The 15,375-nt window shown below is 38.4% G+C and overlaps 1 protein-coding gene across 7 annotated transcripts in view; it reads left to right on the top strand.

The window, feature by feature from the left end:
* Positions 1-15,375, top strand: part of Nalcn (sodium leak channel, non-selective) — a 352,387-nt gene that overhangs the window by 268,026 nt on the left and 68,986 nt on the right.

Here is a 15,375-nt window from a genome sequence, read left to right as displayed (position 1 = left end):
GTTTATCTCTTTTCCCATGTTTCTTTGGAGAATTCGGTACAATCATATATGTTAGAAGGGCATCATCATACCCACCATAACCTTCCAGATGAGAATGGTGACTGGAGACCAACCAGACACTAACAGGAGGCTCAGCAGAGGGGCTGGCAGTTGAGACAGATTGGCTTAATGGTGTAACACATCTCTAATCACATACTTGGGAGGCTAAGGTAGGAGGACTCAAAGTCAGCCTAGGTCGTGTTGTAGAACCCAGTCGCAGAATCAAAACAAATGGCCCTTACTAGAACACACTAAATCTTCCGGTGTGACAAGTGTAGTTTAGCTCAATGTGTTAACTGCTGACTTATTTCCTTCAGCATGCACTGTCTTTAATATTTTTAGTTTGAGTTCTGTAGATAATGCCATTGATACGCCGATTGCCTACCCTTACATTCTTCTCATGGAATGAATTAAAGGGTTCTGGAAGAGTTATTTTTTTTTCTTCGCACAGCCTGTTGATTAACATGAAGCATTTCAGCAATTTTCTGCATAATTATAGACTGTCATATGACTTGTTCTAGAAACTCTATCTGTAGCAAGTTACTCACCCTGATCTATAATTACCAGAGAACAGTTACTCATTCAATAAATAAATAAATAAATAAATAAATAAATAAATAAATAAATAAAAGTGGGGGGAGTTGATTTGGTCTTCAAGGACGTTGATCCTCTGAAATGCTCCTACCAAACAATAGCCTGACATCTGCGAAACACAAACAAACAAACAAAAAAAAACAAATGAACAAAAAGTGGTTTGAAGATCTATTGCCAGGAGATAAGGAAGAGATAATAGGATGCTAACACCTAAGTATATGCTTTATCTTAAGGAAACCAGACAGGGTAGCTCAGGAGAAAGGGCAAGGGCTGGTATTCACAACACCAAATACAAAATTCATAGGCAGGTTTCTGATAGCTTAAAATTGTCTCTGTAGGTAATGAAGGGACCACTTAGTTGTAATAATGAACTGCAAACAAAAAGATATACAATACAATATAAAAAGCGAGGGACCTTTCTCCTCATTTTTATTGTTCTTTGTAAATTGTTGAGCTCCAAGAGGTGGCTATGTTTGGATGCTCTACCTTGAGGACCATTATATGTCAAGAGTGTTCTGTAGGCAGTGGGAAAGTGGTTTACTGTCATCAGCTAGTAAAAGAGGAGATTTCTAACCAATATTCTTGCAAAACTGTATTTATTCACTTGGAGGTTATATGCAATCTGTTTATATTTATTTCTTGGATGTATTCCCATGGAGGGTCAAAAAGGAGTTACAGGTAGTTATCCACTATTTGGGGAGAGAAAACTTTAGTTTCCTTGTTTGTTTGCTTGCTTGCCTGCTTGCTTGCTTGCTTGCTTTCAGAAATGTAATCCCTGGAAGGTTGCTTATGCTCCAGTGGGCAACCCTGTACCATGAGCACATGGACAACACTACTTGAACTCGGTACATTATATATGTTTTAAGAAAAAAATAGGACATGTAAATTTAGGAGAATGAGAGAAGAACATGGAGGAATAGAGCAAGAAGAGTTGATTTGATCCAAAGTCATTGTCATGTGTAAAAGATGCATCAAGTAATTAAGACTGCTGCTAAAATGTATAGTGTCCTGATATTTCAAGCTACTTTTTTTTCTCCTTCGAGGGTAGTTTTATTAAAAGGTTACAATTTATAAGTTGCTTCAGGTCACATTCATGTTATTTCATATGAAGTTCAAGTGCAGTTAAAACCTGTGATCCCAGAACTGCTTAGACTCTGGATTTAAATTACAAAACCAATGCATAGATAACTAGAATCAAAGTCACTTATCTGTGTCTCTAGTCTCAGTCTGTTTATACTGAATATAGATATAGAGTCATTTTTGTCTTGATATCCACAGTTCAATACTTCCTAGCATATATTTGAGGTATATTTGTTTTGTTTTGTTTTGTTTTTACCTTAAGTGTATGAGTGATTTGCCTACCTGCCGGTCTGTGGACCATATGCATACATTGCTCATAGAGGCCAAAAGAAGTTGGACTCCCGAGACTAGAGTTACAGATGGTTGTGAACTGCCATGAGGATGCAGGAGATTGAACCTGGGTCCTCTGGAAAAGCATCCTTTTTTGTTTTGTTTTGTTTTGTTTTAAAAAGTTTCATTGATTCTTTGTGAATTTCACATCACGTATCCCAAACCCATTTCTCCTTTTTGCTCCATATCTGCCCTCTGCCCATGCAACCTCCAGTGGTTTCCCCAAAAGAAAAAACTCTCACCGTGGAAGCTGTAGTGTTTGTCACATAATATATACCCTTTTGCCTAAACAGCTTTTCTTGCAAATGATAGTGCTCTTAACTGCTATGCCATCTCTCCAGCCCTCCACCACCCAGCATGTGTTTGTGGTGTACAAGTTTACAGCATGTATTGAACATTTCTACTTGTTTCAGTGAGTCAAGGTGCTTCATGTTCCCCATTACACGTCACTGCTATATAGACAAGGTATTAGAGGTTGATTTGGCTGAATCTGTGGTGACCTTCATCCATGCTTGAGTGATGGAAGCCCTGTCATAAAATTCAAGTCAATTAACTTTCCAGTCATTTAGTTCCTAGCTTTGTAAGATATGCTCAAGAGTCCATTGATATGACTCACTTCCAAATAAACAGTCCTTCATAATATTTACCTAATTTACAGTTATCTCATAGATTAATTATATAAGAAGATGTAAACCAAAGAAAGCTTAAAGATCTAAAATAATCTTCTCATGTGATATTATTTCATTCTGCGAATGCAAATTTCAAACAGCAGCTATACACATTGAATGTACATGTGGAATCTACCATCCTTGTCTTTTTCCACTTATAAAACTCACAGAAAATAAAAAAAGTTTTACACAGAATAGGAACCAACTTACATGGAATATCCTCAAGTCCTAGGGAAGAGTGACTCTTTGCTCACTCTTTCTCTGTCTCTCTCTCTCTCTGTCTGTCTTTGTCTATCTCTGTCTCTGTCTATCTCTCTGTCTCTCTGTCTCTGTCTCTCTGTCTCTCTGTCTCTCTCTGTCTTTGTCTGTCTCTGTCTATCTCTCTGTCTCTGTCTCTGTCTCTGTCTCTGTCTCTCTCTCTCTCTCTCTCTCTCTCTCTCTCTGTGATACACATTTTAACTTTTATGATATGAAAATAACTAAGACCAAATTTCTTGACTTCTCCCTTTCCACATTCTAACACACATTCCCAAGCTTCATAATGAGACATTATAATGGAATTTACCTTTATATGCATTGTAACATGACTATTTTAACCTAGCAGCCACCTACATTAGTCACCTTTTAGAATTCTCTCTTTCCATGCATAATATCAACTCCATACAAAGTTTACTTTAGAGAAACCTCTCAGAGTACACAGGATCTGTCACGCTCACTCCAATATTAATTTGCAGTTCATGGGTGCATGATAAATTCAAATCTAGTCAAATGAGGCACCACCTTCCACCTATGTAATTTTAAGTAATTGCTTATTTCCAATTACTGTTTTATGTGGGAGCCATTCAATAGAGTGCCTCATTACAATAATTGCTCCATGCCTTCCCTGCAGAACTGATGCTCATCAAGCCCTATTCATCAAACCATGGTTTTGTTTCATGGTCAGATGTTCATGTACCCACTTTCTCATTTTTTACTGATTTGTTAATACCTTCAAAATAAAAGAAAAGGCTATCCAAACTTTCCATGTAAGAAACAGATTTATTATTAACTCTTCAAATGAAAAAAAAACAAATTTTAGTCACTAAGTTAGTATTTGTGGAGTTTCCTTCTGAAGTAAACACCAATCCCTTCATTCTGAAATCAGTTGATCCCAAGAGTAAAGTGACCATTGGTTCTTTGGGCCTCTTCATTGCAACATAGGAATGAAAGGTCCCCTAATATAGCTGTTGCCAGGTGACTTGATTAATTTAATTACTCTGCTTTACTGAAAAACACGATGAAGCTCTGGTTTGGCAGGATAAGTAAATGCAAGATGTAAGTCTATCATCATGATGGTTTCAATAAGTTAGAACATCTGTAGATTCTTCTCTGTTTCAAGGTTCTGATTTTAAGCATTCATTACAACTGTAGAATAAGCACAACCATTGGCTCTTAGGTTTTACAGTTAGATTTGGGACAAGCTAAAATTTGTCATAGATGTGAAAGCCTCATCTTTCACAAAGAGCAGAGAGACGAGAGGGGTTTTGTTTGTTGGTGGTGGTGGTTTGTTTGGTTTTGTTTTGTTTGTTTGTTTGTTTGTTTGTTTTCAGTACAGTTTAGAAAGCTCATTTTATTTTCTAAGGACATTTACAAAAATGTCAAAATGTTCTGAAAATATTTGAACTCTACAGCTGTGCCATTCAGAGTACTAATGACAATTATAAACCATGCATTGTTCATGATAGTGAACAACCTAATTTCTATATTCTCATTTAAAAAATACGAATTCTTAGCCATTAGAATGAAATTTCAAATAAAGCTTAAGATATGCGTAAAATATCTTAGCACAGATCAAGGCACAAAAAATGAATTAATACATAGAACTTTGAAATTTGCATATAGCAAGCATTGATACAATTCTTCATTTAATGAGAACAACATTACTATTCAAGAAAAGGAGAATCACTTATACAACTTGAATATTTCATTTCTCACAAATCATAAATACATACCAAATAAATACCAACAGAAGATGCAATTTGATCAAAAAAATTTAAAACCTGTAACACACACACACACACACAAACACACAACCTATACAAGTTCAAACCAGACAGAAACAGACAAAGTCCTACCCCTAACCAGAGTTACTTAAAATTGACTGTAGAAAATCAGTTTTCTTCAGTGGAGAATCTGTGGATAAATATATCAACCACACTCCAGGGCAGGCCCCATGACTCCAAGTAGTTGGCCAACAAAAAGTGTCTGTGTGTGTGTGTGTGTGTGTGTGTGTGTGTGTGTGTGTGTGTGTGTTGTTTTATTGTTTTGTTTTGGTAATTTTTGTTTTATTGGAATTTTGTTTGTTTTGGCCTTCATTTTATTTACTTATTTGGTTGTTTAGTTGGTTGGTTTTGTTTTACAGTTTGGGTTTGTTGTTGTTGTTTTGTTTTTGTGAGAGAGAGAGAGAGAGAGAGAGAGAGAGAGAGAGAGAGAGAGAGACAGAGAGAGAGAGCTTGTGCATTGTATGGATAGGTAGGTGGGGAATATTTGAAAGGAATTGAGGTAGAATATTAATATGATCAAAATATATTATATAAAAACAGTAACATGAATATCAATTTCAAAAGAAAAGAAAACATTTTGATGTTGAAAATTAATTTCAAACAAGTCTTTGTGAATGCAAACAATGAAAATGGTAAATATCTACAATTGGAAAGTAATTAGCATAATATATCAAGCTCAAGGCAGACAACTGATGGATCTTTTGACCTTTTATTTGAAGAAAAATTTTCATTCATGTGAGCTGTTAAGCTTATGAACACAAAATTATTTTAAAGTCTATGCGATTAATAATAAAGCCAGTCATCATTGTTTCTTATATCTTATGAATTTGCTTTTATTTTTTCTTGCTCAAATGGGCTTGATACTTATTTTGAAAGAGTCAGCTTCAACTCTCTCCTGTCTATGATTTAAGATGTTATTAACTGCTATTCATGAGATAGTTTTTCATTAGCAGAATTTTAAGCAAGAAAACTGTAGTTTTGGAGACATATCTAGTAAAGAAATAAAGATTTAGATTAACCTTCCAAACATTCAACTCAATAATTTACTTTGAAAATATATTGCTCAAGGAAAGCCAAAGGTAGCAAAAAGTAATAATTAAAATTAAAGTGACTCTTAATCAAACAAGTACAAAGGAAGCAATAAGTTTTAAGTAAGAGAATAGTAAAAGTTATAAATCTATATTGTAATACCATGAAGAAAGGAAGAAGTCTTCTGGAAGGCTAACAAACATGTCTACTGAGTTGAGTTTCTGTGAAGCATCATAGGAACAAACAGAACACCTAGACCTAAAAAACAAATCCTGTGATAGAAAGAGCTTAACAGTTAAGAGCCCTTGCTGCTCTTCTGAGGACCTATATTTGGTTCTCAGAACCCAAAACTGGTGACCACAACCACATGTAATTTCAGCTCCAGGGGATGTGAACCCTCTTCTGGCATCAACAGTCACCTGCATACATAATACAGACAAGCACACAGAAAATAAAAATCTGAAAAGCAACATTAAGAAAGAAAGAAAGAAACTAGGTAATCCACAGACCCTAAGTAACAGGACAGAAGGGTGGTACACATCTGCAATCCCCAGTACTCAAAAGATCAGGAGGAGTTCAAGGCCATCTGTGGCTCCATAGCCAAGTGGAGACCATGCTTCAAAAGAGAAACAAACAAAAGTGGGTGAAGATTGACCAACAGCTCCACGACTCCCATGTTATTGACATCTTTTAGAACCAAAACCAAGTCAACCACAGAACATCAGTGTTTATGGGAAAGGGGCATGCATACCCTCTGGTGCTCTCTGAAGAAACACACAGGAACTGACTGAAAAAGAGACAGTCCAGGGCAGCAGTGATGAGTAAAGCAGGAGATCCAAGCACACTAGAAGGGACAAGAAGGGAATTAAGGGATAGGGTACAGAAAATGCCAAGAAGAAAGGGTCCATGTTTGATTGCTATACTGAAACAGCAGCAGCAGAAATGGAAGCTCCGGAGTTGAGACACTAAAATGTTTGGTGAACACGGTGCTGCGTAGGAATGAACAAGAGCTAATCATAAAAATCAAACATCCTATAAGTCATAAGAAAAAAAATAGTGAACAGTGAGCATGCTGTGAACCCATATCCATAAATACTTGTTCCTGGGGCAAAATGAATTAAAAGATATTAAAAACCAGATAAGGTTAAATTAGCAGTGTAAGTAAGTTTAAAAAGACGTCAGAAGTGAGGGACTGAACTCAGGAAAGAGTAAGTAAAATCAATAATATAAAACAGTTAGATGTGTTAGACTGTGCCCGACAGATCATCGTGAAACCTTCATAAATTTTCTTTCTGTGTGTGATGCGCTGTGTATATGCTTGAATTTTGTGCATTTGCATATGAGTGTGTCTCTACATGGGAATGGAGGCTGGAGGTTGATGCTGGGTATCTTGCTTGAACATCTTCCACCTTACATTTTGAGACAGTGTTTCTCAAACCTTGGAGCTCACTGGTTGATCTAGTAGTCAGCTGGTTTGCTCTGAGGATACCCATCTCTACCACTGGAGAGCTAGGTAACAAACAGTCACACCCACCTGGCTTTTATATGATGCTGTTCTTCTAAAATCTGCTCTCCATGCTAGTATAGCAAACAGCTGGCCTGTTGAGCCATCTCCATGGACCGTGGGGAAATTTTTTTTTAAATCAGAAAGAAATAAAAACAAGTTCTCCATTGTTATTCTGGGCATTTATAGTAGAGAATGCCACAGCAAGATACTAGAACAAGTGACAGACATTGTAAAACAGCATATTTGAAACAAATACAGAAGCATATGCTGTGTCTCTGGAAATATTGCCCAGGAAGAACTAGAAACACAATCTATACCACATATGTTACAAGACTTTGCATTTTAAACGTGTTTTGTTCTTCGTCTCCCCAAGCAGCAAGTGACTTTTAAATTAATGAACATCAGGTCATCATCAGACATTTCAGCGACAATCAAAAGAAACTCCGGAACCACATAGGATTGCCAGGAAAGACTGTGGAAGACAGGCTTTGTTTTTCTGTTTTAGTTTTTGTTTTATTACACCCAGGAAATCTAAATTTCTTGAGACGGAAAACCTGTTATCAAGATATCATTGTACACAACAAAGCACCATTTAATAGTGTTCCCAGGAGCTTTTCTCAAAGAAATGTCTGAAAATCGTGCCTCTAACAGACACATCACCGACAAGAGTGACTCACATATTAGTGGAAGTACCGAGTGGCAGTGGGAGGTGCTCCCACAGAAGAGCTGAGACAATGTGAGAAGGCAACTGTAGAAGAGATACACCACAGCCATCTGCTGGATTGATATGGGGCACACAGGAAGCAGAATAGAGACACTGCTATCTCTTTCTTCCTTCCTTCCTTCCTTCCTTCCTTCCCTCCTTCCTTCCTTTCTTTCTTTCTTTCTTTCTTTCTTTCTTTCTTTCTTTCTTTCTTTCTTTCTTTCTTTCTTTCTATTTATTTATTTTTACACTCCAGACTTTATTCCCCTCCCAGTCCACCCTCCAACTGTTCCATATCCCATACCTTCCCCCACCCCATCTTCACAAGAATATCCCATCTAACTTCCTGGGTCCTCCAGTCTCTTGAGGGTTAGGTGCGTCTTCTCTGACTGAAATAAGACCCGGGAGTCCTCTGCTGTATACCTGTTGGAGGCCTCATCTCAGCTGGTGTATGCTGCCTGGTTGGTGATCCAGTGTTTGAGAGATCTTGGGGGTCCAGGTTAGTTGAGACTGCTGCTTCTCCTCCATGATTGCCCTCCTCCTCAGCTTCCTCCAGCTTTCCCCTAATTCAACCAGAGAGGTCAGCAGCTTCTGTTCATTTGTTGAGTGCACATATCTGCATCTGATTCTTTTAGCTGCTTGTTGGGTCTTTTGTAGGGCACTCATAATAGGTCCCTTTATGTGAATGTCGCATGGCCTCAGTAATGTGTCCAGTCTTGGGGACTTCAACTTGAACTGAATCCCACTTTGAGCCTGTAGCTGGACCTTCTTTCCCTCGGGCTCTTCTCCATTCCCATCCCTGCATTTCTTTCAGACAGGAAGAATTGTGGGTCAGAGCTGTGACTATGGGATAGCAACCCCATCCCTCACTTCATTCCCTGTCTTTCTGCGGGAGATGAGTTCAGTAAGTCTCCTCTCCCCACTGTAGGGCATTTTATCAAGCACCCCCACCTCAAGTCCTGAGGATCTCTTACTTTCCAGGTCTCTGGTACATTCCTTCCAGCCTCCTTCCTCCAGAGGTCACCTATTTCCATTCTTTCACTGGCTCTCAGGGCTTCAGTCCTTTTCCCCCACCCAATACCAGATCATGTTCTCCTCTCCCCCCAACCCTACCCCCTTTCCTTCCCCTGTCCCTCCCTCCCTTCCCCCCTTGGGATTGCGTTCTTCTCCCTCCCAAGTGAGGCATCCTCACTTGGGCCATTCAGCTTGTTGACCTTTTTGAATTTGTGGACTGTATGTGGGTATTCTGTACTCTTTTTTGGCTGTTCGTGAGAACATACCATGCATGTCCTTTTGGGTCTGAGTTACCTCACTCAGGATGATATTTTCTAGTTCCATCCATTTGCCTGCAAAAGTCAAGATGTCCTCATTCTTAATAGCTGAGTAGCATTCCATTGTATAAATGAACCATATTTTCTGTATCTATTCTTCTGTCGTGGAACATCTGGGTTGTTTCCAGCTTCTAGCTATCACAAATAAGCAAATATCACTATGAGCATAGCAGAACATGAGCCCCTGTGGCATGGTGGGGCATCTTTTGGGTATATTCCCGAGAGTGGTATTGCTGAGTATTTAGGTAGATCTATTTCCAATTTTCTGAGGAACCTCCAAATTGATTTCCAGAGTGTTTGTACTAGTTTGAAATTTCACAAGCAATGAAGGAGTGTTCCTCTTTCTCGACATCCTCGCCAACATGTACTGTCACCTGACGTTTTCATCTTAACCATTCTGACTAGTGGAAGGTCGAATCTCAGTCTTTTTGATTTGCATTTCTCTGATCACTAGGGACTTTGAAAATTTCTTTAGTTCCTTCTCAGACATTCAAGATTCCTCTATTGTGTATTCTTGGTTTACTTCTATACCTCATTTTTTTTGGTTCTTTTTTTTCGGAGCTGGGGACCGAACCCAGGGCCTTGTGCTTCCTAGGCAAGCGCTCTATCACTGAGTTAAATCCCCAGCCCCCGTATACCTCATTTTTTGATTGAGTTGTTTGACTTTTTTGGTAGTTAGCTTCTTGAGTTCTTTAAATATTTTGGATACTACTCTCTGTAGAATGTGGAGTTAGTGAAGATTTTTTTCCCAATCTGTAGGGTGCCGATTTGTTTTATTGACTATGTCCTTTGCCTTTCATTTCATGACGTCCAATTTATCAATTCTTTTTTTTTAGATTTATTATTTTATGAATGTGAACATACTGTCTTCAGACACACCAGAGATGGCATCAGGTCTCATTACAAATGGTTGTGAACCACCATGTGGTTGCTTGGATTTCAACTCAGAACCTCTGAAAAAGCAGTCAGTGCTCTTAACCACTGAGCCATCTTTCCAGCCCCCCAATTTATCAATTTTTGATCTTAGGGTGTGAGCCATTAGAGTTCTGTTTAGGAAAGTTCCCCCTGTGCCAATGAGTTTAAGGCTCTTTCTGGTAGAATTCTGAACTAAATCCACATGGCCTTTGGTTTTTGTTGTTTGGAGGTTTTTAATGACTTCTATTTTCTTATGGGATACGGGCTTGTTTAGAAAGTTTACCTGCTCTTGGTTTAACTTTGGTATATAGTATCTATCTAGAAAACCATCCATATCATCTAGATTTTTCAGTTTTATTGAATATAGGCTTTTGAAGTAGAATCTGATGGTTTTTTTTAATTTCCTCCATTTCTGTTGTTATGTCTTCCTTTTCATTTCTGATTTTGTTAGTTTGGAGTTGCCCCTGGGCCCTTTAGTTAGTTTGGCTAGGGATTTATCTATCTTGTTGATTCTCTCAAAGAATCAGCTCCTGGTTTTGTTGATTCTTTGTACTGTTCTCTTTGTTTCTATTTGATTGATTACAGCCCTGACTTTGACTATTTCCAACTGTCTACTCCTCTGGGGTGAGTTCGAATCTTTTTGTTCTAGAACTCTCAGGTGTGCTGTTAAGTTGCGAGTGTAAGATCTCTCCATTTTCTTTACCAGTGAACTTAGTGATATGAATCTTCCTCTTAGCACTGCTTTCATTGTGTCCCATAAGTTTGGGTACGATGTGTCAACATTTTCATTAAATTCCAGGAAGTCTTTAACTTTTTTATTTCATCCCTGACCAAATTATCATTGAGTAGAGAGTTGTTTAGTTCCATATATATGTGGATTTTATATTGCTTTTGCTATTATTGAAGACCAGCTTTAGGCCATGGTGGTCTGATAGGATGTATCGGATTATCTCATTCCTCTTATATTGGTTGAGGGTTGTTTTTGTGACCAACTATATGATCGATTTTGGAGAAGGTACCATGAGGTGCTGAAAAGAAGGTGTATTCTTTTGTTTTAGGATGAAATATTCTGTAGATATCTGTTAAATCCATTTGGTTCATCACCTCTATTAGTTTCACTGTGTCTTGTTTAGTTTCTTTTTTAAGTGAGCTGTCCATTGGTGAGAATGGGGTGTTGAAGTCTCCCATTATTATTGTGTGGGGTTCAATGTGTGTTTGAGCTTTAGTACAGTTTTTTTTTTTTATGAATGACGCTGATCTTTAAATGTCCTCTAGTCATCTTGGCTTCAGGTCTGTGGATCTATCAATATTCTGAAATTATCTGTTAATGATGAAATAATACTGATTAATAATTATAAGATAGCTGGACTTTGTCATCCCTCGTAAACTTGGAAAATCAAGTCTTGAAATCTAAAGAAAAATATATAGATGTCATACAAAAGTAAGCAAAATTTCTATGTCCAAATCTGAATCAAAACTATCAGAGTCAGGTCAGGTGAAATCCCAGCACAGTGAGTAACTGGGCAGCAATAAACAATGCTGAAATCTAGATTATGTGCTTGAAAGTCTTTTTTCAACAAATGTATCAGAGATACTTGGAGAAAGTATTACTGATTTTGAATAGGAAGTACACATAATTGTATAGCATCTTGTCTTTGCTGAGAGCCAAGAAGCTGTGCCAAGAGCTACTAGCATCTTGTCAAAAGAACTGATGGGCCAATAGGCAGTTAATCACTTGACCTATGATGAGAGGAAAAACATAGAGTTGAAGGGTAGGGAGGTAGGGGGAAAACTGGGAAAAGTTGGAGGAAGGAAAAAATGCAATCAAAATGTATTGTATTAAATTATCAAGGAATAGATAACAACATTCATCAAATATGTCTTAGGGTTAGGGTTAGGGATTAAGGGTCAGGGATTAAGAGTTAGGGTTAGGGTTAGAGGGTTAGGGTTAGGGATTAGGGTTTGGGGTTATGGTTAGGGTTAGAGTTATGGTTAGCATTAGGGTTAGGGCTAGGGTTAGGGTTAATGATGCTTTAAATAATTAGTCACTTTTAAAGGATTGTACAAAAGCCATTAACTATTAAACACTAGTATGAAAAGATCCAGAATCATGAACTTAACTTGACTGTTTTCCTTTGGCACTCTACTGGTAGACAAAAACTAATACTGGAGAGACAGCTCCCTGTTAAAGAATCATTTCAATGAAATGCAGAGAAATGACAATCTGGCAAGTAAGATGAGTCTATATAATGAATATCAACACTCTGATGACACAGCATGACACCAAAGATGGCCCTGCCAGAGAGATCAAACCTGAACATAATTCAATCAACCACTGACTCACAGGAAACAGAGAAGGCAAAAGACCCTATGAACCAACCTGCACTTTGCCCTCAGGAGAGCCCACATGACCAGGAACTGCAGGAGAAATGTCCCTACTCTGAAAGATCTTTCTAAAAATCAGCAAGAGCCACTCATCCATTGCTGTGTTGTTGCAATCCAGATTACAATAACTGCAGAAATTGAGTTGAATTTCATGGCTTTTGAGTTCCGTGCTAAAGTGTACAATTTAGGTAACATTGGCCAGCCTATCTCTGTCTCTCTCTGTCTCTTTCTCTTCTCTCTTCTCTCTTCTCTCTCTCTCTCTCTCTCTCTCTCTCTCTCTGTGTGTGTGTGTGTGTGTGTGTGTGTCTGTGTGTGTGTGTCTGTGTGTGTGTGTGTGTGTGTGTGTGTATGTGTTTTACTGCGGGCTGAACCTAAAATCTAATACAAGCTAGACAAGAGTTCTAAGATGTGGACTTATCTTTGAAATCAAAATTTTTAAGATGCTAAAAAAAAATCTGTATTTTACCTTAACACTTAAATTAAAATTTATTGTATTTGTTTTTATTCACTAATTCAGTCAAGGAATTGTCATTTTGTGATTCGAATGCATTAGGTTTGCAAATAAAACTGTAAAACATCAAAGTATTTTCCACTAATCACTTGTTTCCAATGTAAGCCCTATCCAAATGGATCGCCTGTCTTTCTTCCTATTTTCTACATGTTTGATGCACTTAGATTCACTATGAGCTGTTACCGTCTCTTTTCACTCTTGTGATTTGCAATTTATAGTCTGAAAATTACATGGTTTGAAATAGCTCTGTTTAGTCTGATCCAGGTGACTAGCAGTATCTTTTGAGGCCAGAAGAGGGCACCGAAGAGCAGTGTAGCTCTGAGTTCTTTGTGACTTAGAGACTAAGAACGTCTTTTCTAATGGAAAATAGAAACTTCACCACAGTAGCCCAGGACTAAAAAACAACTGGTATCTACAGACATTTATTTACTATTAAAAGAACAGCTTAAAGATATATAGAAAGATATCTATAGTATATCAAATACACATCTTTCAGAACACAGTAAATCTTAATCTGCAGGTTATGTTAAAACAGAGGACATCCCACTACTGCTGTTAATTGTAGTACCATTTCCAAGGACAGTCTGGAACATATGACCACTGCATTTGCTTTAATCTACTCAAGTTTATTGTACTAGGTATCATTCCAAAAATGAAGAATGTGTGTTTGGTATCAGCTACTCCACTGCGGTTGACCAGTGACTGATTTCCAGTTGCTGCCTTCTGCAAGAGACAAGAAAGGCATGCTGTTGGCTTTGAGCATCATGGTGTCTGTCGTCTCTGCCCAAAGTTTGCCACTGTTGGCCCTCCTGTATCCTGGGCCTGACTTTTGACTGGCTGTATGTTTCTAATACTCAGAGCAGAAGCCTGCCCCTGATAGGCACTTCAGCTATAACTCCTGATTAGTGCTCCCCTGATAGGCTCTTCAGCTGTAACTCCTGACCTGAGCAGCTCTGGTAGGCTCTTCAGCTGTAACTCCTGATCAGTGCTCCTCTCAGTTTCAGTTGTAACTTCTGAGCAGTGTTCCCATGAGATTTGCTAAAAGCGTGAAGAGATTGTAAAATTCTCCTAGTGGACAGTAGATGAGATGCCTTTATATATGCTACCATGAAATGTACCTTCTAAATAAATGGCATTCACTCTAGTCTCTATCAACATGTGAATAACTGTCCTAGGAGTTCTAGACAATTCAAAAACAATTCAGATTTCATTACAAAAAGATAAAATTTAATGGATGTGGTGGAAAGGTCAGAGTATTTGGTGATCCTGCATTTCATTTCAGATCTGCTATGTAACACAAAAACTATATTTATACCATGATATTACCTAAGTGATCAGTAGTGATGGCAAGGACCAGTTTGCCGGGGTTAGAATGATGGCTAGGTGGGTAAAGTGCTCACTATGCTAGCATGAGAACTTGAGTTCAGAGCCTTATTACCCCCCCCCAAAAAAAAACCAATCTGGGTGTGGCCATAAGGATCTGTAAGTCCAGTGCTAGGGTACAGAGATAAGAGGATCACTGGGGCTCACTAGCCACTCTAGTCAGTCAGTGAACTGTAGGTTTAGTGAGAGATTCTATCTCAAAACACGAAGGCATAGAGTGATAGAGGAAGACACTTGAGAAATACTGACCTCAACCCCCACATGAACACACAGAAGAAAAGATGGGTTTGTGGCTCTACCTTTTTCTAGGCTTGGCCTTATAGACATCTGGGATGGCATTATAGTGTTTGTTTGTAGACTGGTTGGTAAATGGGAGCTTGTGTGTTCCAGCCTAGCCTGCCTGACTGAGGGGATTCAGTTCCAGAGTTCAAGAACCTTGCTCCTGTTATTAATGGTTACTGTTATTGGGCCAAGTTGCTAGAAAAGATTATCTACTGGTGGCAGATGTTGGCTCACTCTACCATCTTTGTCCCCCAATTCTGACTACGAAAAGTACCCCCACTCTTAGTTCTTGGGACTCTAACGTGAATGCTCCCCATTCTCTCTTCCTCTCTCTTCTCCGTTCTTTCTTCTTTTGACCACTTTGCCACCCGGAAAGTGGTTTACAAATCTAACATGCAACCAGTGAGCAGGACAGAGCTGACTTTGCCCTCCAGGATATTTTTCTTAATCTGTTCCTCTGGAATGACTTTTGTCATCACCACCTAGAGGCAAATTTTGACCTTCTTTCCCATCATCTGTACCCATGCCAGAGGATAAAACACCTCTGGAACGCATGTTCAGATTAGTATTGGATCA

Source organism: Rattus norvegicus, chromosome 15 (assembly GCF_021556685.1).
Source record: "Rattus norvegicus strain SHRSP/BbbUtx chromosome 15, alternate assembly SHRSP_T2T, whole genome shotgun sequence".
Classification (NCBI taxonomy): domain Eukaryota; kingdom Metazoa; phylum Chordata; class Mammalia; order Rodentia; family Muridae; genus Rattus; species Rattus norvegicus.
This window is presented reverse-complemented; position numbering and strand designations above follow the sequence as displayed.